Here is a 23,337-nt window from a genome sequence, read left to right as displayed (position 1 = left end):
TAAACTAACCACAAAAAGATACTCTATAAGCACTCAAAAGACCCCCAGTATTATGGAGATGAAAGAAAATCACACAATTAAAATATAAATCTTTATTAGAAATTATTAAAATCTGGGTAGGTTAAAACTAAAATGCTGGTCTAAGATTCCAGTACAAAGACTGGATATTATACACTAGAACCTCTTTAATAATGGTGTCAAATGGCAAATGAGAGGTCACTGGCTGGATTAGCACATATATACACAATATAAACAAGGTATTGTGGAGAGTGTGGTGGGATTAGTTAATATGATAACTGCAAGCACAGTGGTTACTCGCTCCTATTACAACATGACTGTCATAATGGTTCACCAGCAAAGTTGATAAAAGTATCTATGTTAAACACATAGATAAAATAGTGTAATGGAGCAGTAGTATAGAGGAAATGGTAATCACTAAATATGATCAATATGTTATATTACTCCTCCTGAGCAGTGTTGATGGTTAACATCATAGTGATTATCAGACACTTAGAGTCTATAATGATATTAAGAAATATTGTTTCTCCATGGTTAGAGAAATTACTGCAGTCATTAATTTACATAATTTATCTTGCTGGAAATTTATGGTAATAAGAGTGATACCAACTCACCCTATACAAAGGATAAAAATATGATAACCAACAATATACTAGTCAGCGCCTTAATAAGCTGATTGTACTTGGAATAGTACCTAGAGTAAATGGTACTAAATAGTTAAAGTTATACTGCCTGTCTCAGACTGTTTCAGTACTTGTGCTGCAAACTATAATTGAGATATAAAATGTATTAAGCAGTATTTTACATGTTTGTATATATTTGTACCATATTGGGTGAACGTTAGTATTATTACCAAGATGAATTACTACTTGTACTTTAGCTATAGAATAGTTTTAATAATAAGGCCAACAACTAGATAGAATTGAGATGTTAAATATCCTTAGCTGAAAATGGCATATAGGGCGAGATACGTGTTTGAAGTGCTTGGTGTTAACTTGATGCAGACTTGATATTGTCTGACTGAACCCACTGTTGATCTTAATGGGTATAGAATTGAATAAGGCACCCCCAATATAGCAGAGTAACTTGGTCCATCTACCTGGGCTGATATAAAGCCCTAATAAAGTAACTGTTTATTGTTGCTATATGAGGTGCTTAGACAACAAATTGCACAGCCAGTAACCAATACAGTTTTAAATTAAATATTGTATGAACACCCTCGTTGCGTCCATGTGATGTGGACCTCTGCCAAATTTAGCGCTTCTTGATACAATGTAACAAGCACCACAGGCTTCTAATGCGGTACTGGCTGCTAAATAACAACCTTAAGTAACTCAGAGTCTTCTATGTATTTGAACTTGCCGCCAGTTAATTGACTGATAATGTGCTGTTAGACGCTACTAGTTAAGGCACTCGTTGTCCTTCAGTATCTGTAACACTAAGCATATAATCCTCTGCTACATAGCTTAATTCTCTCATCAATTCTAATGGTCAGTATTATCAGTGACTGTGTTAGCAGAGAACTGATGCGTAAGGATTTACAATACGTGCTAGTAGTTCTAAAGTTATTAAGCACTAAGTATCATTGCCATTGGGACACGCTCCACTATACAGTATAAACCGTTCTAAATATAAGCTACTGATTAAATGCTTCAATGCGGTTTGGTATAGTTTAACATAGCTATTTGTATCACCAATTACGGTTAGGTAGTTCTAGTTTTTTTAATAATGCCAGCAAGTGCACGCTAAAAACTACAATGAGCTCCCATAAGCTCCCCCTTCCTCCCTTGACATGTTTCGCCGGGTTTCCGGCTTTATCAAAAGGCAGGACGCCGCGGGAAACGCGGCTATTTATGATTCTTGCTCCTCCTCTTTGGATTGTAATGACCAATCGAATGCCTCCCATCTCGTATCCATTGAAAGGAGGGATTTCAGATAGACAACTTTTCTCAGTTCGCTGTACTGTTCAAATGGATTCATTGTATTATTATATGTTACCAACTTTATCATTAGTATCAATTGTATCTCTCAGCGCTCATAATATCCCAATAGTGCTTAATGATAGATGGGGTACCTAGCTGCCCCAAAAAATGGTTAAGCAATGTTGATTGTATATCAGAAAGCGCCTAATTAAAGGCTATGGGAATTAGGTTTGGGAAATACTGTATATATCTGTTATTCCTTATATGGTTAATTCTCATATGTGTAGGAATGTATGCCTGAATGCTGTATAGAAATATATACAATTTATTTCTTCATACAATTAATAAACATATAATAAAAACATACATTTAAAACATGGATCCATGTGACAGTATACAGATATAATAGATTGCGATCTTTGTTCATAAAAAACAATAAATTGACATAATAATTCCTAAATTAGTGTCTTAAAAATCTCCAAATCAGTTCCTAAATTGGTTTCTTAAAAACTCTAAAAATCTCTAAAAAATCTTTATAAAGACCTTACAAAATTAATTAAAACATATAATCCGTTGTAGTCCCTAACCGGTTAGGGTGATTTGATATTCTCAAAAAGACAGTATTAGTCTCTTATTTGGTGTAACTTCATTAAAAAGTGTGAAACAAAAAATGTGAAGCAAAAAAGAGTGTGAAACACAAAATTTCTTGGCGTGTTGTAATAGTGATAAAAAATATATATATATATTGAAAAAATATTTTAAAATAGATTCCAAAAAAACTTTTAAAACGTGAAGTCCAATATTCAAAAATCAAAAAGTAAAGCTAATATAAAAGACATAAAGTTCTTCCGTGTTTTAAATCCAAAATGGTGGTTGAGGTGGTTGTGAAATGTCAAATGTGTTAAAAAATGGAGAAAAAATAATGAATTAAATCCGAATCCTTATCAGATAATAAGTCTGTGCTTTCTATGGGTGTAGAAAATTAAAATTGGTGTGAATCTTCCTTCTTCTTAACAAATGGTTTGTTGTTGATATATTGATTATAGGGTATTCGGTCTGTGATGAAAGACTCTATCCTTATAAAACCTGTAAACAACAAAATAACATAGTGCAATAATGCTACAAATGTGATAGAAATAATGAAAAACTGCTCACCAATGACTGTCAACGCGTTTCGGCCTCTCAGTAAGGCCTTTCTCAAGACTATAGTTTCTGGTGAGTTATGGTGGCTATTTATGGTGCTTTGTGCCAATCAAAGAGTAGTGATTTTGGCGCCAAAAAACGCTATTCAAGCGTAACCCGGAAGTGGTATTCATACTTCTTTTCCTGTTTTGTTCCGGGGCTCTTTTTCTTATATATTTGCCTATTTTCCCCTTTAATTTTGATATTATATCATTTTATTATTGTTGTCGATGCACTTAATATTGTTGTCTTTATAAGACTCTACCTTTATTCTTACCCTTAGCTAACCGGATGTTTACGCTTGTACGGAAAACCGGAAGTGACGTCATTACATATTGCGTCACTTCCGGTATGTTCGTTGTTTACAAACATACTCGTTTCCATGCCGATACTTCCGGTGTTTGTGAAATATTGCGGATTTCACTCAGCAATTAAGATTACAATTTCTGGTATTAGTGCGGTTTGAGATAAATTGTTATCATAAAAATATATGATAAAGGGATAAATCTAATAATAAAAGTCGATAAAAAACAAGAAAATATATAATATAATAAATTAGATTCTATTAGGTTCTGGCATGAATAACATTTTGGTCCTTACAAATATCTAGCAATATAATGATCGCTAAAAAACTAGATCTGAACGATAAAATTACTAATTGGGGTGTCTTGGACTAATGCTATAAAAATGTATAATATAATAAAAGGAATAAATTTTGCTAGGTAAAATAAGTAAAATTAATAAAATTAATAAAATGCATATTAATTTTATAAGTACTGGCTTGAATAACAATATAATCCCTACAAATAGCTGACAATATGATGATCGCTAAAGGAGACTTAATCTTAATATTGGTAGTCTAACTTTAAAGTGTTTCTATGTTGGGACAATATGGATATATTCTGTCTATGATGACGGCCCCTAGGTGTACTGATCCACTAATGGTAATGTTTAAAACTACATAGAGAGGAATATCTTTAATTGTCTATTATTCTATTATTTTGGGATATCTCTCATGTAATTTGAGAATTCCCCGATAATATTATGGATCTCGGACACCTACCCTTGTGTCTTGGTTGAGTTAAGTCACCACCCAAAGATGGTGGGGGAAACTACTTCATTTGGTTATCTACTAGTACTGTATGTATAATAAAGTTTCCGGTGACATGTAGCTTTAGAAGCTAGTATGAGAATACATGCTAAGTGGCTATGTGTCATCCTACACAGGATTATATAGGCTGTTATTTCAGGTTTAGTAGATGTGAGAGGTCTTCTCTGTTGTTTAAGCCCCTAGGGTATAAACTATCGATGTCGAAAATCCATCTTGATTCGGCCGTGAGTAAACTTTTTTCGTAGTCCCCTCCTCTCCAATTTGGTTTTACTATTTGTATCCCTGTGTAATGGAAATCTTTTTTGTTTCCCTGATTTGTAAAATGTTTGTAAAGTGCAGTCTCTGTGCTTTTGTGTTTGACCTTCAATAGATGTTCCCTGATTCTATCTTTCAGGATTCTGGATGTTTGTCCTATATATTGAAGTCCACAACTGCACCATATCAAATAAATGACTCCTTTGCTGGTACACCTTATCAGGTCATTGATCTTATATTTGACCTTTGTATTAGTTGAGATAACTTCTTTTGTTTTGATACCTCTTTTGCAGGCTTTGCAAGTCAAGCAGGGATAGAAACCTTTGATTTCTTTACCAAACATATCTTTGGTCTTATTTATTATATTTCTAGGTACGCTGGGTGATAGTTTACTCTTTAGATTCTCTGTTTTCTTACATGAGAGATATCCCAAAATAATAGAATAATAGACAATTAAAGATATTCCTCTCTATGTAGTTTTAAACATTACCATTAGTGGATCAGTACACCTAGGGGCCGTCATCATAGACAGAATATATCCATATTGTCCCAACATAGAAACACTTTAAAGTTAGACTACCAATATTAAGATTAAGTCTCCTTTAGCGATCATCATATTGTCAGCTATTTGTAGGGATTATATTGTTATTCAAGCCAGTACTTATAAAATTAATATGTATTTTATTAATTTTATTAATTTTACTTATTTTACCTAGCAAAATTTATTCCTTTTATTATATTATACATTTTTATAGCATTAGTCCAAGACACCCCAATTAGTAATTTTATCGTTCAGATCTAGTTTTTTAGCGATCATTATATTGCTAGATATTTGTAAGGACCAAAATGTTATTCATGCCAGAACCTAATAGAATCTAATTTATTATATTATATATTTTCTCATTTTTTATCGACTTTTATTATTAGATTTATCCCTTTATCATATATTTTTATGATAACAATTTATCTCAAACCGCACTAATACCAGAAATTGTAATCTTAATTGCTGAGTGAAATCCGCAATATTTCACAAACACCGGAAGTATCGGCATGGAAACGAGTATGTTTGTAAACAACGAACATACCGGAAGTGACGCAATATGTAATGACGTCACTTCCGGTTTTCCGTACAAGCGTAAACATCCGGTTAGCTAAGGGTAAGAATAAAGGTAGAGTCTTATAAAGACAACAATATTAAGTGCATCGACAACAATAATAAAATGATATAATATCAAAATTAAAGGGGAAAATAGGCAAATATATAAGAAAAAGAGCCCCGGAACAAAACAGGAAAAGAAGTATGAATACCACTACCGGGTTACGCTTGAATAGCGTTTTTTGGCGTCAAAATCACTACTCTTTGATTGGCACAAAGCACCATAAATAGCCACCATAACTCACCAGAAACTATAGTCTTGAGAAAGGCCTTACTGAGAGGCCGAAACGCGTTGACAGTCATTGGTGAGCAGTTTTTCATTATTTCTATCACATTTGTAGCATTATTGCACTATGTTATTTTGTTGTTTACAGGTTTTATAAGGATAGAGTCTTTCATCACAGACCGAATACCCTATAATCAATATATCAACAACAAACCATTTGTTAAGAAGAAGGAAGATTCACACCAATTTTAATTTTCTACACCCATAGAAAGCACAGACTTATTATCTGATAAGGATTCGGATTTAATTCATTATTTTTTCTCCATTTTTTAACACATTTGACATTTCACAACCACCTCAACCACCATTTTGGATTTAAAACACGGAAGAACTTTATGTCTTTTATATTAGCTTTACTTTTTGATTTTTGAATATTGGACTTCACGTTTTAAAAGTTTTTTTGGAATCTATTTTAAAATATTTTTTCAATATATATATATTTTTTATCACTATTACAACACGCCAAGAAATTTTGTGTTTCACACTCTTTTTTGCTTCACATTTTTTGTTTCACACTTTTTAATGAAGTTACACCAAATAAGAGACTAATACTGTCTTTTTGAGAATATCAAATCACCCTAACCGGTTAGGGACTACAACGGATTATATGTTTTAATTAATTTTGTAAGGTCTTTATAAAGATTTTTTAGAGATTTTTAGAGTTTTTAAGAAACCAATTTAGGAACTGATTTGGAGATTTTTAAGACACTAATTTAGGAATTATTATGTCAATTTATTGTTTTTTATGAACAAAGATCGCAATCTATTATATCTGTATACTGTCACATGGATCCATGTTTTAAATGTATGTTTTTATTATATGTTTATTAATTGTATGAAGAAATAAATTGTATATATTTCTATACAGCATTCAGGCATACATTCCTAAACATATGATAATTAACCATATAAGGAATAACAGATATATACAGTATTTCCCAAACCTAATTCCCATAGCCTTTAATTAGGCGCTTTCTGATATACAATCAACTTTATCATTAGAATACAAAATAAAATAAAGATACATTTTGTGATGTCATTTTATTCGCTTCCATATTAATAATGGAAATTGATCTAACATATCATAGTTATTTCTCTATTTGTATATACTACCGCTAAGTGTGTTTATATAGTATATTTCTGGGGGATATCCAATTGGTCCTACACGGATATATAGTACTAGTATTATGTATTTAGTTATCTCCAAAAGAGTATAATAAAGCTAATGGTAATGCTGATGGAACTATATATGTTTTGACAAATGGCATTTATTCTTAGGTGCTATTCATAATGTCATACTATAATGTCATTATAATGTGTATACTAAATGCCAAAATTTATCTAGTGATTATGTGTATCTTAATAGTTGTTAGTAAATTAATATGTGATGTTCTGAATGACTTTATCTAGTCATAATAAAGTGCTAATCGTGCATCATGTGATTATGCATTAACAGTGTTTTTGATTTTCATCATCTTTGGTTCAAAGTTATGATAATTCATTATACTTGATTAATTTAAAATTAAATTTTATTCAGTATTAATTTTTCTGAAGTGATATTTGTGTAGAATAATCCAAAATTAAAAATAAATATTTTTTTTTTTAGAAAACTATAAGTGAATTAATTGACTAAAAAATTCCACATATTAGAAATTTGAATGCACCACTGATATATTATATTACTTATAGATCTCATATATATCTACGTACTTCCATATCTATGAGAACTTCCATATCTCCAGTTTGTTTAAAAAAACCGGGCAATATCTATTGATTATTATTATAGATAAGTGAAGAAGTTGTTGTTTTCATTTAATCCATGTGGTTGTAGAGAATTGAGAAGATAAATCCAACGGCTCTCTGCTCGTAGAAGTTGTTGCTCAATGTCGCCCCCTCTGATTCCAAGTTTTACTGTCTGTATCCCAAAACAGCGGAAATCAGTGGTTTTTGATCTGTGTTTGTTGTAAAAATGAGATGCAACTGTTGTAATAATTTTCTTATTTTTCAAATCTTTTTCTGCATTTCTGATGTTGCTAAGGTGTTCCAACATCCGGGTCCTGAATTTTCGAGTGGACATGCCCACATAGACTTTATTACAACTACAGGTGATTCCGTAGATTATGGATTCTGTGTTGCAATTAATGTGAGAATTGATGGTGTGAGTTTGATTGAATCTATCTTTAATAGATTTTAATGGTAGGAGATGTTGACATACTGAACAATTTCTGCAGTTGAAATTTCCTAGTGCAATGGGGTTTGTCTTTCGTTTCCTTTTTTCAAAGTGACTGGGGCTCAGGAGGTCCTTGAGATTATCCGAACTTCTGTATCCCACTTGAATTCTATCCCCCACGATATCATTCAGTGTCAGATCCGATTTTAGTATCCCCAAATGTTTATTCAAGATATTCACTACTTCCTTTACTTGTGGTGAATATGTTACAATGATTCTGGTCGTATCATCTTTAGCCTTTTTCTTTTTATACAGTAGTTGTTTTCTATCGGTATTTTCAGCTCTCTGTCTAGCTTTTTTTATTGACCGATTGCTGTATCCTCTCGCTTGTAATCGGGTCTGTAGTTCGATAGCTCTCTTTTTGTATAATTTTGGATCTGAGCAATTCCTTTTCATTCAGAGAAATTCTCCAATTGGAAGAGATCTTATAGTATGAGGGCAATGCGCACTATCCGAATGAAGGAGACTGTTTGTAGCTGTTTCTTTTTGGTAAACATCTGTGATAATTTCTCCATCTTGATTTTTGATAATTTTTAGATCTAAGAAAGTAATACTTTCTTTACTTGATTCCCACGTGAGTTTGATGTTGTGGGTGTTTGTATTTAAGATATTAAGGAATTCATCCAATTTACTTGAGGGGCCCTCCCAGATGAAGAACACATCATCAATGTATCTTATCCACAGCGGTATGTGTTCAGCAAATGTGGCATTCACATCTGAGAAGATGACATGTTGCTCCCACCAGCCTAGAAATAAATTGGCATAGGTGGGAGCACATGCCGTCCCCATTGCTGTTCCCCTGACTTGCAGATAAAACTGCTGATCAAATACAAAGTAATTGTGATACAACACAAAGTTTAGAAGTCTGATTATGAAATCATCATGATCTCTATCTTCATCAGATGATGTAGATAAAAAACTCTGAACTGCCTGGATTCCCAGTTTGTGATCAATACTTGTGTACAGGGACTCTACGTCCGCTGTTATTAGAATGGTTTCAGGATTAAGTTTAAGATTATCCAACTGCTGGAGTACCTCCATGGTGTCTTTTACATAGGACGGCAAACTTCTTGAACTAACCAAGGGAGTGCTGATCCTGGGAGGGGACTTCAATGTGCCATTACACCTGAGAATAGATACCTCTAATGGTATTTCTAGTGTTTCACATCACATTTTAAAACAAATTACTGCCTCATTAAAAAGACACCTACTCCATGACATTTAGCGTACTATGCACCCAACAAACTCTGACTTCACATACTATTCCAGCCCGCATAAAAAATACTCTTGTATTGATTATTTTTTCACCAACTCCCAGGGCATTGCATACATTACACAAAGTGACATTTCCCCTATTACATGGTCTGATCATGCACCGGTCACATTTGAGATGATGTGGCCTGATACGCCTAGCACCCCCTTCATATGGCATTTAGATGATACGCTCCTAGACCACCCAATAGTTAAAGAGGACATAGCCCTGATGTTAACAGAATATTTTGATCTGAACATGACCACAGACTGATCCTTACCTATCATATGGGAAGCGCACAAAAGCGTTATTAGGGGTCATTTTATCAAGCATAAAGCCAGAATCCTGAAACAAAATAGGGAAAAATACAATCTTATTTTATATAACATTACGACCCTAGAGGAACAACATAAAAAACGCCCTCTAGATACTACCCTAGAATCTTCTCTTGTCCAAGCCAGGGTAGATTTTAAACAGTTATTACAGGAGGAAAACCAACATAAAGCCTTACTCTTAAAACAAAAATGCTATGAGGGCGGTGACAAAGCCGGTAAGCTATTAGGCAGAGCGATACGCCGCTCGCAACTAAAATCACATGTATTCATCATTGAGGAGGGGTATGAAAAACTTACAAAGATAGTCCTAAAATAGCAGACGCTTTCTGGTTATAGTATTGCAAATTATACAATCTTAAATCCATCTTACACCCACCACCTCCTGAGAAGGCCTCGGTACATGGTTTGACACAGGAGTATTTAGCAAATACACAGCTACTGACACTGGAGCAAGACTCAATAGATTTCCTTGAGTCCCCCCTCACTCAGGAGGAAATACAAATGGCCCTGAAAGACCTGAATGACCTGCCCAGTGGGAAAAGCCCCGGCCCGGATGGGCTTGGGGTGAAATATTACAAAACAAATCTGTCCATTCTGTTGCCTCATTCACAAAATTTGTTCAATGAGTTACCTGACTCAGGAGCTTTGCCACCATCTATGCTAGCTGTCTACATTACAGTGATACCGAAGCCAGGTAAACCGGCAAACAAAACACAAAGCTATAGACCAATATCTCTACTCAATACTGACGTGAAGATCTTAGCAAAGGTCCTAGCTAACAGGGTCAATAGATTTCTCCCCATGTTGATTTCCTCGGACCAAGTTGGGTTTATCCTGGGGAGGGAGGCGAGGGATAACACCCTTAAAATCCTACAGCTAATCACATATTCCAAAACAAACCAAGTGCCACTCGCTCTGTTATCAACAGACACCGAAAAGGCATTTGACAGAGTGAATTGGCAGTTCCTTAAGAACACCTTGGAAAAAATGAAATTTGGGGATAGGTTCATAAAAACAGTCTTTGCCCTATACTCAACACCCAATGCACAAATTAAAGTAAATAATATTCTCTTAGACTATTTTAATATCACCAATGGGAATAGACAGGGGTGCCCGTTGTCACCCCTGCTTTTCGCTATCTCAATAGAGGCATTAGCAAGCAACATTCGTGTCAACCAATCAATAACAGGGTTACAAATAGGGCCTAAGGAATACAAAATAACTATGTATGCGGATGACCTGTTATTTACACTCACAGATGTTGAGAAATCAATTCCAGCCCTCTTAGACTAATTTAACACATATGGTGAGGTTTCCCACTTTCTTCTCAATAACCAAAAATCAGAGCTTCTGGGCATTGCTCTGTCATCCTCCACAAAGGCTTGGCTTAAAGACCATAGCCCTTTTGTGCTAAACACTACATTTCTAAAATACTTAGGCATCAACATTGCTGCTTCCGTAACAGACATATTTGAAGCTAATTACACATCTCTTAAGAATGAAATTGCCAGTAACCTCTCAGCCTGGAGTCACAAAACAATCTCCTGGCTGGAAAGGATCAATGTTATTAAAATGAATGTCTTCCCGAGGATACTTTACCTGTTTCAAACTATCCCGCTCCCCCTTCCCTACTCGTTCCTCCCCTCATTGCAAAAAAGAATTGAACAAAAAAGAAAAAAGAGAGAGGAGCGCCGACTCAAATGTAGGGTAAAACAGTTTATTATTACAAAAACAGTGACTCAAACACACTCACAAGATATATTAGGATATAGTTCCTATCAAGGCCGACTGCCGTGTATGTCCCCTGATATCCGTTCGGGATCTTTCCAAAGTTTGTAAGATGTGGTGTCCGGGTATCTGTCTCTCACGCTGTGCGTTCCGTACTCTCAATGCCGCTCTGCAGTCGCGGGGAGTGACGTCATCAAAAAGTTCAGCGTGGAGACTCTGTTGTTGGGAGTAGAATCATACGCTACGGATCCCTTGTGGGACAAAAAGGTAGCGAACTAGGGTATTACTTCAACGCGTTTCGTCCCGATCAACGGGACTTTATCAAGAACTTCTTGATAAACTTCTTGATAAAGTCCCATCGATCGGGACGAAACGCGTTGAAGTAATACCCTAGTTCGCTACCTTTTTGTCCCACAAGGGATCCGTAGCGTATGATTCTACTCCCAACAACAGAGTCTCCACGCTGAACTTTTTGATGACGTCACTCCCCGCAACTGCAGAGTGGCATTGAGAGTACGGAACGCACAGCGTGAGAGACGGATACCCGGACACCACATCCTACAAACTTTGGAAAGATCCCGAACGGATATCAGGGGACATACACGGCAGTCAGCCTTGATAGGAACTGTATCCTAATATATCTTGTGAGTGTGTTTGAGTCACTGTTTTTGTAATAATAAACTGTTTTACCCTACATTTGAGTTGGCGCTCCTCTCTCTTTTTTCTTTTTTGTACAGCTACGTGGGAACTTGGAAGTTTACCTAGAGGAGCTGAAGGACTGTATTATATACGTTGAACTTTGAGAGTATCTAATTACCCTGCATTTACTCAACCATATTTATGGACTGTGATTTTGTAAGTACCTGTGTTTGGTTTAATACATACCAGCCACCTGTACATTATTTGTGATTTATAAACTATCTTACAAAGGACTATTTACCTATATATTGTATGATTTGCAGTTGTTGTATTATACACATTGGGGTATTCTCTTAGCGCTTTACTGTATATCTTTGCATATACACCTGTCTCCAAAAAAGAATTGAAAAATACATCTGGAAGGGTATAAGACCTGGGGTAAACAGAAAAAACATGTACCTCCCTAGAGAGTAGGGGGGCTGGGACTTCCTAATTTCTCCCTATATAGGAGGGCTATTTTGCTCCAAAGGGTGGTTGAGTGGTGCCAGGGGAGTGTCCAGAAAGATTGGATAGCCCTGGATTCTTTCGTTCTCCATACAGACGACCTTGCCTCCCTCTTGTGGTTGAATTAAAAAAAAAAGACCCCCTGATAGCGCTTTTTCCTCTATTAGAGGAATTGCTTAATGAATAGGATAAAACAGCTCGCACTGACTCACATATTTTGAACACTTACTCCCCCCTGACTCTAATATATGGGAACCCTGAACTTTCATTACAAGTTAGGATGTCCTCTGCACAGACATCACTACACAATAACCAAGTAGGCTGCTTCATCACATGTGGGAGAGTGTCACAGCTGCTGATAATCAGAAATGTTCTGGAATCCGCTGACAAAAAGGATGTGTTGTCACCAAAGAACAGCAGGCTTCTGTTTGACTGCAAAGCTCCAGTCTGAAAGGGGGAGGTGTCCAGGTGCACACTAAATCTGAAGGCAGACTTCCAGGTTATGCTGCAGGAAGCAGCTGAACAAGGCAGTAAGTGCCTCAAATGAAACCAGGGGAGGTTCCTTAATAACAAGCAATGAGCAAAGGAGCTAGGATGCTTATAAAGGAACACAACAGGCACAATTAAAGGGACAGGCTGTAAAGAGATACTGATATTATGACAGAGAGTGAGGACAAGGGAGGAAATTTTAGAGTCGTATCCTGATTTCCCACTTCCATAGTTTGTTTATTTACAAATTGGACACTCTGGGGCCTATCTATCAAGCTCTTCAGACTCGCCAGAAACAGCAGTTATGAAGCAGCGGTCACAAAGACCGCTGCTCCAAAACCTGTTCGCCTGCTCTGAGCAGGCAGACAGACATCGCCGGAAATCAACCCGATCGAGTATGATCGGGTTGATTGACACCCCCCTGCTGGCGGCCCATTGGCTGCGAGTCTGCAGGGGGTGGTGTTGCACCCGCAGCTCTTGTGAGCTGCTGGTGCAATGCTGAATACGGAGAGCGTATTGCTCTCCGTATTCAGCAAGGTCTGGCGGACCTGATACACACTTCGGATCAGGTCCGCCAGACCTTGTTAAATAGAGGCCTACATCTCATCCCATAAACACAAATAGCTGTGTTTTTAGGGATCTTACTCTGTTTGAGAAACTATGCATACACCGTACTGCTCTTCGACATTTAACTTCTGTAATATATAAACTCCTCCTCTTACCCAAAGATAACACTCTCCCAACCTACACGAGACTGTGGCATACAGAGCTAGACCATGAATTGACTAAGGAGGAGTGGCAACGGATATTCTGAGCCGCCAAGAGCGTCTCGGTCTCCACACACACACAAGAATCCCATTATAAGCTACTGAGTAGATGGTACCTTACGACATCTTGACTTAAAACAATATACCCGAACACATCAGATAGATGTTGGAGGGGATGCGGAGAACTAGGCTCCATCCTTCATATTTGGTGGGACTGTCCCTTGTTGGAGAATTTCTGGACCACAGTATGGGTGGATATTCAAAAGATTTTGGAAGCAGACATCCCAAAGACACCTGAGACTTTACTCTTCCATTTCCCATTCAAATTTCAAAACCCTACTAAAAAAATACTTCTCATGATGATGCTGACTGGGGCAAAAGCTCTAATACCAATTCGTTGAAAAACTACACAAATTCCTAAAATTGGCGATTGGAAACAAAACGTCTGGGGTCTTCTGCAGCTTGAAAAATACAATTACATCCGTATATCTAAGGCAGATACATACGAAATGCTGTTTCTTTTATGGAATAACAGTAGTTTTGAGATTTGAGAGCTACGTTTAGGTGTGGTGGGGGGGCTGCTGTGTGATGAGGCCTGTTGCACATTATACCCCTCTTGTGTTATCATCTGACCTGTTGGGCTTCCCTCTCCCTAAGATCCATTTCCCCCTCCCTTTTTTTTCTCTTGTTAATATTTCATTTACTTTTAGATTATGTCCTAAATAAGGACAATCTTTGCAACTTCTGAGTGTGTTTTTGACAAACGGCACACAACATTTTTTGTCCCATATACCACAAAGCTATTGTTCAAGAGTGTTCAAAGAATTTATTATTACATATACTTAAACATCTTTTTTGAAGTTACTGTTACTTCCTTATTTACTGTTATGGCATATATCGCATAAGGAATATCGCTAGGAAAAGTAAGAAAACTGGAAAATGTAGAGCTTGGTTTATTTTGAAGCATATTATTGTCATGCATCTATGCTGGACTTCAACTGTTTTGGTGTTCCGGACAGCTGTATCTGCCTGGAAGCAAAGCCTCAGAGCCCACCTGTTTCTTATCTTACCTATATACTGTATTGTTTTTGCTTTTCTCTTTTCAGTGTTTGTATGGTGAGCTCTGTAAACCCTTAACTGCATTTGAGATTTATGCGTATAGTTTTTTCAAATAAAGCTCTTTGGAAAAAAAAAAGCACCTCAGGTACCAAATGCAGATACTGTATATACAACTACGTCAGTAGGAGCTCTAACACTAGTTAACCTTTGAAACAGGGCACAGAAGCAGACGGGCTCCCCTAAGAATCAAGGAGGGGTGCAGTGGAGATATAACAATCAGGAAATGGCCACTAGGAGGTTGGTAAAAGGAGATAAATCAGCAAAAGCCACTGCAATGTCTTCGTTTTTTAGATCTTCTCAATAGGGCAAGACAAATAAAGATATGGAGATAGAAGAAGAATTAGATCAGGAATCTCTACAAAAGATAGAGGATAAAACTCCACTAACAAAAGCTGATCTATGGGCTTTGGTCTCTAAAAAGGACATTGCTGACAATTTTAAAAAAACTATGGGAGAAGATAGATTCAATCCACTCCTCAGTAACCAATAGTCTGTCTGAAATTAAATCGGACCTGACAGATATGGGGAACAGGAAAGATATCCGAGAAGATCAAAAAGATGCAATGGTGGAAAATGTAGACAAAGTCTCAAAGGTGGTTTCTTCACAACAACAACTTCTGCTGGACTTCCAAGATAAGCTGGAAGACCAGGAGAACAGGAGCAGGAGGAATAACATTAGATTAAAAGGAGTCCTAGAGGAAGTGACCAACAAAGAGAAACCGGCATACATATCTCAACTCTTTAGTCAAATTACAGGAACGCCTTCAGACTATATTTTCTACATCAAAAGAACTCATAGAGCCCTAAAGGTAAAGCCGAAAAATGGTTTTCCCCCTCAAGATGTGGTGATCAAACTAACTTTCTTCCCGGATAAAGAGAAGATTCTTCAAGCCTCAAGGAAAAACCCGGCCTTTAAATTCCAGGGGAACGTGATCCAATCAAGACTTAAGTCTACGAACCTTGTAGCGAAGAAGCGCACTAAGACCCCTTACTACAATACTGAGGAAACAACAGATCCAATATAAATAGGGATTCCTTTTAGCTGTATTGATAAAAAAAAAGCAAAGAATACAACAAAAGCACAATCCCTTGGAGTTTAAATGCAGGCAGGAAGAGATATAAATGTTAAAAGTCAATTTATTATACTTGCGTTAAAAACATTAACAGCACAGATCACAGAGTCCACAGCTGACGCGTTTCCTGCCTTACTGGCAGTTCATCAGAGCTAAAGACTAAGCCTCCAGCAGCTGCTTTAATCAGAGGTGAGTTACCTGTATAACCAATCATTGGCTAACACAGGTAGAACTACAAGTTAACTATTAGTTAACCTGAATCACAGCACAAATGTTAACTGCCACAATGTAACTCTATTAAAACATTACTACATAAAGACACATTTTAAAATAATGAATGAAATTAAACAAATCTAGAACTGGCATTAATATGATGTATCAACACTCATAATGGATAGTTTGGTCAAAGAGTATAAAAATAGGCACAGCATGTATTACAGTGAACATAGTACAATAAAGGACACAACAGTATACATAAGATAAATGCAAATAATATTACACTTTATGACACTGTAAAAACAATACCATGCTAAAGCCTCTCATTAAAGAAGGAAACATGGAAGAGTGCAAATTTAGTGCAATTTCAAAATGGAAAGTACGAAAAAGTTTAGAGCAATACCAAGTGTGAGCTAGCTGAACTATGTATGGTATAGCGTATGAAGCGCAATGTGAAGTGCAACTATTTAAAGAATGGAGCAAAATAATATCTAAGGGTAACTAGAGCACCTATAAAACCTATAATTGAATTCATTTTACAAGCAATAGATTTCCTCTTAAATCGTAATTTTTTCATTTTCAATGGAGATTTTTTCATACAGCTCAGAGGTACGGCGATGGGGGCGAAATTTGCCCCCTCTTATGCAAACTTTTTTCTTGCTAATTTTGAGCTTATGAGAATCTTCAGTGACACTAATATTTTTAGAAATAACATCAAATTTTACACAAGGTATATTGATGATATTCTATTAATCTGGGGAGGTACTGTTGAAGAGCTAGGTGAGTTTGTGAAATGCTTGAATCGTAATGAGGACAATTTGAAATTCACATACAATACTTCAGACACCAGTATACCATACCTTGATGTATTAATTAAACACTCTGGACAACGTGTAGTCACTGAGGTCTATAGAAAAGAAATCACTGGGAACACAATACTTAGAGCAGATTCGTTGCATCCTAAGCACCTCAAAAGAGGGATCCCCAAAGGTCGGCTCAGACGAAACTGCACCAGTCTGCAAGATTACTGGATACATGCCAATGATTTAACCTCTAGACTAGTGAATAGGGGCTATAAGTTAGAGGAACTAAAAGAAATATCCCTATTAGTATCTAGCTTTGAAAGAGATAGTCTATTGAGGGATAAAAACCGGAGAGATCAAACATATCAGAATTGCCAACAAAGAGGTGTTAATTTTATTACTAAATACAGTAGGCAATATGATGAAATCTGTAATATTATTAAAATGAGAATGCCCCTCTTAGAAAGAGATGTTGACTTAATTTCGATATCTAACAACTGTAACTTTATTTCACGTAAGTCTGATACCATAGGAGATAGAGTTAGAAAAAATTTCAGCTCCAATGTGTCTTCTAATTGTTTGAAAAAATCAAATTGGCTAAGTAAGGACCCAGGTTTTTACAAATGTGGGGGCAGACCCTGTAAATGTTGTAACTACGCTTTAATAGGAGATAGTTTCACCTCAACCAATACTGGTAAAACTTACAGAATTAAGGAATGTTTAAATTGCAATTCTATCTTTGTTATTTATCTTATAACTTGTACTTTCTGTAATTTTCAATATACAGGCCTTACTTCCAGGAATCTCAAAGATAGAATCAGGGAGCACCTCTTATCAATAGAGGCAGATATTCCCAAAACCCCTGTTGCGAAACATTTCTTTACACATCCGAATAGATTGGATAATTTCAAATTTCAGGGTATAGAACAAGTATCCCTGGGAGTGAGAGGGGGTGATAGATATCAAGCCCTAAGTAGGAAAGAAATCTTTTGGATACACACATTGAAAACAGGCTTTCCAATAGGAATAAACAAAATAAGTGATGTAAAGCTGTTTATTGACAGATAAAAGGTTTTATAGGTGCTCTAGTTACCCTTAGATATTATTTTGCTCCATTCTTTAAATAGTTGCACTTCACACTGTGCTTCATACGCTATACCATACATAGTTCAGCTAGCTCACACTTGGTATTGCTCTAAACTTTTTCCTACTTTCCATTTTGAAATTGCACTAAATTTGCTCTCTTCCATGTTTTCTTCTTTAATGAGAGGCTTTAGCATGGTATTGTTTTTACAGTGTCATAAAGTGTAATATTATTTGCATTTATCTTATGTATACTGTTGTGCCCTTTATTGTACTATATTCACTGTAATACATGCTGTGCCTATTTTTATACTCTTTGACCAAATTAGCCATTATGAGTGTTGATACATCATATTAATGCCAGTTCTAGATTTGTTTAATTTCATTCATTATTTTAAAATGTGTCTTTATGTAGTAATGTTTTAATAGAGTTACATTGTGGCAGTTAACATTTGTGCTGTGATTCAGGTTAACTAATAGATAACTTGTAGTTCTACCTGTGTTAGCCAATGATTGGTTATACAGGTAACTCACCTCTGATTAAAGCAGCTGCTGGAGGCTTATTCTTTAGCTCTGATGAACTGCCAGTAAGGCAGGAAACGCGTCAGCTGTGGACTCTGTGATCTGTGCTGTTAATGTTTTTAACGCAAGTATAATAAATTGACTTTTAACATTTATATCTCTTCCTGTCTGCATTTCTACTCCAAGGGATTGTGCTTTTGTTGTATTCTTTGCTATTTGACTGCTCAGTAAGGGTTTTTGGAGAGCCCCAGCGATCCCAGGAGTGAGACAGCTCACAGCGGAACATTTACCTGCTGTGATCACGGAGGGCGTGGACCGCAAGTGCACTGTTATCAAATGTAACAGCGCTGTTTAGGTGAACACAGTGTTTGAACCACTTATACATATATATTATACTAACTTTTACGACTCAGGTGCTTCATCTAAAAGCGGTAAGCCTTCCTTCATATTGATGAGTGGGGACATTGTTGTTTGCTATTTGCAACTTTAACCTTGTGATATCCGCTATTTGTGGGACCCTAGTTTAGGGTAGTATCACAAGTAATACACACCTTTCATATTCAGAAATTGGAATCCACCAAGCAGCTTGTGAATTTGATAACAAAAGACTCTTAAACAATTAGTATCAAAGAACCAGAGGATATACCATAGGTTTGTAAAGTACTGGGCGTAGAAGTTCCATCACTACCTTCACCGGAATCTCCCCCTCTACATAGAATTACATCTGAACAGTCTTTGGCCCAAACGAAATGGCACAAGATTAATCGCAAGAGACAGAAGACAAAAGAGACCAGAGAAAAGGCACTCTAACCAACTTTACTAAACCTTCCGGGGTAAAGGGAGGAGACTTTCATGCTCTGAGGATCTATCATTGATGCTCTAAGTAGAGGTGATAGTGAGAAAGCTGAGACAGAGAACTTAGCTGAGGTTTAATTCAGAACTTTTGAGTTAATTAACTATAGTATTCCATTAATTGAATTTGTTTTTATCACAATGAAGATATAAAATAGGCTTTATCTTGATATACCTAGTGTGTTGAGGCGGGTACCCACCCCCTTACACGGTTGTATAGTAAGTATTCAACACTTGAAACGTTATCCTTTTCAATACAATTGTCCTAATGTTAGGGACAGGTTATGTTTACTTATGTTTACTTATGTTTTGTTTTCCCAGTTTTCTCTTTTCTTTTCAGTGACACCACAATGATACTTATCTGCGTAAACCTTACCTTTCTGCCGAGCCATCTGACCAGGGGTAAGATAATTTACCAGAGGGTAATCAGATACAAACTAAGTACACACAAAGCAGCAGTACAGAGAAAGGGTTTTAGTTATGATTCCTAAAATAAAGTTGCTATCTCATAATGTCAGAGGGCTGAACACAGACACCAAATGTAAGATTGCAATGACACAGTACACATCACTAAATGCCAACTAATTATTCCTGCAAGAAACCCATCTCCTCAAAGCAAGCATTCCGAAAAACTGGGTGACACAATTCACCACTCACTATCATGCTACGGCACCCACTTAGAAAAGAGGAGTATCCATATTAATTCACTCCTCCATTGGTTTCATCCATGAATGCTCTATAGTGGACCCAGAGGGGAGATATCTTATAGTTAAAGGGCAGATGCTAGACTCAGAGGTAACCCTTTGCAACATCTACGCCCCCAACGAAAAACAACATACATTCTTTATGCACATTTCCCAACTGCTGACACAGTGGTCACAAACCAAAATTATTTTGGCAGGTGGCTTTAATATCACTATGGCTCCAATAAAACCAGTCAATAATAGACCCTTAACTAACAAGAATCATCGGCACAATTACCTTGTTAAGTCGATCCAAGACTCATTTACACCTCATTCCCTAATTGATACGTGGCATACGCTATACAGAACTACTAATGATACCACATTTTACTCAGCAGCACATAGATCTTACATAAGGCTAGATTTTATATATATATATATATATATATATATATATATATATATATATATACAGGTATATGTCAGATACTCCAACCATTATTACAAAGCTCAAGTATACACGCTTGCGTATGGTCAGACCATTCTATCAAATCGCTAAACCTAGATGGGCTGCGGGACACACAAAGAAGTAGAACATGGAGATTTGACCCAACACTCCTGAGAAGCCCTCAGGTACATAATCACTTTCTTCATTCACTAGTTGTCAGGGTTTTTTCCTTGTTTTGTTTGCCATGTGCTGCTGGCAGCCATTTTACTCACCTCTCTTGCTGACTATGGTGCATTGTGGGGGTTTCTGCTCATTTCCTGCACTTCCTTTTATGGACAGACTGGTGTGCATCATCTGTGTGAGACAGGATGCAGTCTCAGAATTGTGATGTCATCACTTATTATTTAAAGGGCCTCTGTTCAGAATGCTTTGCCTTTGCGTTGTCTCAGACCTGTTTGCGAGAGTTCCTGTGTATTACTTGGCTGTCTGACGTCCTTCCTGGTTCCTGATGCCTGGCTTGTTCCTGACTCTGCTGTTTTCCTTGTTCCTGATTCCAGCTCATCTGACTATTCGCTTTGGCTCCTGACTTGGCTTGTCTGACTACCAGCTCTGGTTTTGACTCCTGGCTTGTTATTTGACTTGTGGACTTTTTATAAAAAATTTTTGTTATTAATAAAGGTGTAATTATTTTTGTACTTCTCATCTCAGTCTGATTTCTGGCACCCTGACACTAGTAGAGTATTGGAGAATTAACACAGACTCCACACTAAACCTAATCTGCACATGAGCAGCACATAAAGTGGTACTCAGGGGACTACTCATACAAGAGAAAGCTAAACAAAGCAAGAAATACAAAAGCCATATAGCACAATTACATAAGGAGGTAGAAATGCTGGAGAGACAACATAGACTGACAAAGAAAGTATTGACCTTACACGCTCTACATTCTAAAAAAGCCACACTGGCATCACTCCTTAATTCACAAGCAGATAGGGTGAATCAAAGACTTAAATTGCAATATTTTATTTTTGTGAACAAGCCAGATAAATACATGGCACAGAAAATTAGAGAGAGATGTAGAGCATCAGCAATACCCCTGATAGAAACAGAACAAGGGACTATAACCTCCCATCCACGCTTTCGCTACTTTTTATAGTAAATGATATGATGGGAAAAAGGTGACCCACACCACAGAAACAGAAACCCTCACTACAGCCTTTATTGTAGACTCTTCACTGAAATCGATGTCTAAAGAGCAGGGAGATGGTCTCAACGCCCCGGTATCAAATATGAAGAATCTAGGGGCTGTCAGAGACCTTAAACCGGGCAAGGCAGCAGGCCCCAATGGCTTTCCGGGGGAATACTATAAATTATTTAGAAATACATTAATCCCACACTTAACTAAATTTTGCAATCATATTATGGAGAGCAACCCTATCCCACAAGAACTGTTACAGGCAAAAATAGTAGTAATCTCTAAGCCCGATAAAGATCACAAACAATATCAAAATAATCACTAAATTTTATTAATTAACCAGGACCTGAAATTCTTCGCCAACATTTTAGCTAGCCTCCTTTATTCAATTATGCCCTACCTGATTCATCCTGATCAGGTGGGATTTATAAAGGATAGAGAGGTCCCAGATAATATTTGGAGGATGACTAATCTCATCCACCACCTAGGAGAGTCACGAATGCCTTCTCTGCTCTTTTTGCTGCAGAAAAGGCGTTCGATAGAAATGATTGGAAATATATGTCCACAACCCTGCAAAAGATGGATTTGATGGCTCATTTATGACAGCTTTACAGGCAATCTACTCACTTCCTTAAGCTCAGGTGACCTCAGGGGGTTACCAATCCAAAATATTCCCTATACTTAATGGCAACAGACAGGGCTGCCCTCTGTCACCAATATTATTTGCCCTCTTTATCGAGCCACTAGCAGCCAGGATTAGAGTACATCCAGACATCACAGGAGTCAGAATAGCGAACTCAGAATACAAATTAGCCCTCTTTGTGGACGATATATTGTTAACTATCACTAAGCCGCTTATATCTCTCCCTAAACTGTATGCGATTTTAGACACCTTCTCAGTAATCTCGGGATACCAGATATATGCGGATAAATGTGAAGTCCTACCCATAGCCATTCCTCACCAAACTCAAAAACTGCTAGAATTAAATTTCGATTTTAAATGGGTGAACACACACTTAGATATCTGGGAATAAACCTTCCAACACAAACTCAGCTCTTAAATATAAATATAAATATAATTATATATAGCATACTAGAAATTTTTATCCTGTTTGTTATCTCTTTGACGGGTGTTTACCCACAAGAGATATGGCTACCCATGATGACAGTAATAGAAAAAGGCTATTTGCGAATTTATTTAAAGGCCCAGTACCAGACAATGATTTTAAGATGGAATTGGAGACCATGTTTAAAAATAAAGAGAAACTGTTAATAAAGGAACTGAAGTTGTGGTGGGATATCGAGTTTCTGAGCCTATATGTAAAGGAAAAGAAGATACCAAGGGTTCTTAGGCTGAAAAAATTCCCGGCCTTTCATAAGGAATTTCCAGCATTCATGTCAGGATGGAATGAAGCACTCTCAGATTGTTCCCTTATTCTAATGGAAAAGCTTATAAGTTTTAAAAAGGG

Source organism: Bombina bombina, chromosome 1 (genome assembly GCF_027579735.1).
Source record: "Bombina bombina isolate aBomBom1 chromosome 1, aBomBom1.pri, whole genome shotgun sequence".
In the NCBI taxonomy this organism is placed as follows: domain Eukaryota; kingdom Metazoa; phylum Chordata; class Amphibia; order Anura; family Bombinatoridae; genus Bombina; species Bombina bombina.
Note: the sequence above shows the minus strand (reverse complement) of the source record.